We start from the raw sequence: 1896 nt of genomic DNA on the forward strand, positions 1-1896 counted from the left end.
GCGGCATGATCTCAGCTCACTGCAACCTCCACCTCCCAGGTTCAAGTGATTCTCCTACCTTAGCCTCCTAAGTAGCTGGGATTATAGGCGCTTGCCACCATGCCCAGCTAATTTTTATGTTTTTAGTAAAGATGGGGTTTCACCATGTTGGCCAGGCTGGTCTCGATTTCCTGGCCTCAAGCGACCCAGCCGCCTTGGCCTCCCAAAGTTTTGGAATTACGGGCGTGGGCCACTGCGCCCGTCTCCAAAGCTAACTTCCAATGCATCCCTACAGCTGACTCTTACTTTCTCCCCTGCTCCAGAACTGTCCTAGATGATGTGACTTAGAAAGTATCTGGGATGATTTTAATCCATAAGGGCACACAGAGGAACATTATAACATCCTGCTTCATTTGGCTTCACTTCCACATAGCATCCCATGCCTTCACTAATACCACCCCCACCCCTGCCCCAGAAGACACAAATCTCTTCCTTTTGTGAACCATTTTGGTCAGGCTGGTCTTGAATTCCTGACCTCAGGTGATCTGCCAGCCTGGGCCTCCCGAAGTGCTGGGATTACAAGCATGAGCCACTACACCCGGCCTATCCTGGTACATTTTCAAAACCAAGAAACTAACACTGATACATTGCCATTATCTAAACTGGGTCCTTTTAAAATTACTAGGGTGGGCAAGTTAAGTGGAGAGTGCACCTGCAGTGAAAAAAGGGAGATAACTGAAAAAAGATGAAAGAACTTGACCAGATTCTTTTGTAGTTAATAAGTGTGATGATTGGATTTTCATGCTCTTATGTGAGATGTGTCTCCCTCAAACCTTGTCATGGCATCTTGGCACATTACCCATCTGATGTGGAAAAAAAGAAAAAAGAAAGAAAGAACTTGATCAGGAGACCAAACATAAGAAGAGCCAGAGAGGACCATGGTTTTCTTTAGAGAAGAAGAGGCTGCAGAGGTGAAACATCACTGGAATCATTAAATGATTGTTGGAGGTTGTGCATTGTTTCTAATTTCCCCTAAGTATAGATGTAAAAATTGCAGGAAACCACTCTTGGATGGAAGAAGCCACATTAAATGTTGGAGAAAGTTGCTGAGGCAGGATCTCAAGAGTTGGGTGGAAGAAGAACCGGTGGAGCAATGATGTCCTCAGAAACCAGCAAACATACTAGGCAGACTTTCCAGTTTTAATGCTCTTTATGGTTTTGTAAAAAGTAAGAACAGCCTTTCTCTAACAAGGGATATCCTGAACAAGAGATGGGTTGCCCTCAAACTTCTGGTTGTCTATTGCTGATTAAAAGGAAGGCCAGCTAAGCACAATGCAGTATCCTAGATAGGATCTCACTATGTTGTCCAGGCTGGCCTTGAACTCCTGGGCTCAAGGTATCTTCCCACCTCAGTTTACCAAGTAGCTGGGACTGTAGGCACATGCCACCATGCCTGGGAAGACTGGTTAACTTTGATGAGAAATCAGAAAAGACCTTGAGTACCAAGGATGGACTGTGAAAGTGAAGGATGAGGTGTAGAACAAAATGGGGAGAGAACACTGGAAATTGCCTCACTTACTTCAGGCCAAGAGTTCTGAAAGCTCCCCTAGCAATTTCAGTCCCTGGGAAGCTTCTGTAAAAATCTTTATTTTAAACTTTTATTTTAGGTTCAGAAGTACATGTGCAGGTTTATTATATAGGTAAACTCATTTCACAGGGGTTTGTTGTACAGATTATTTCATCACCCAAGTGTAAATAAAACCTAGTACCCAATAGTTATTTTTTCTGCTCTTCTCCCTCCTCCTAACCTCCACCCTGAAGTAGACCCCAGTGTCTGTTGTTCCTTCTTTGTGTTCATGAGTTCTTATCATTTAGCTCTCACATAAAAGTGACAATATGCAATATTTAGTTTTCTGT

General features: G+C 43.6%; 1 non-coding gene across 1 annotated transcript; it reads left to right on the forward strand.

The window, feature by feature from the left end:
* The first annotated feature begins 742 nt into the window (after nt 1-742).
* On the forward strand, nt 743-848 carry LOC123571520 (small nucleolar RNA U13). The gene has a single exon (XR_006695671.2). It is a non-coding gene; the product is annotated as a small nucleolar RNA U13 (small nucleolar RNA).
* Nucleotides 849-1896: the final 1048 nt, after the last annotated feature.

This window comes from Macaca fascicularis, chromosome X (assembly GCF_037993035.2).
Source record: "Macaca fascicularis isolate 582-1 chromosome X, T2T-MFA8v1.1".
Taxonomy (NCBI): domain Eukaryota; kingdom Metazoa; phylum Chordata; class Mammalia; order Primates; family Cercopithecidae; genus Macaca; species Macaca fascicularis.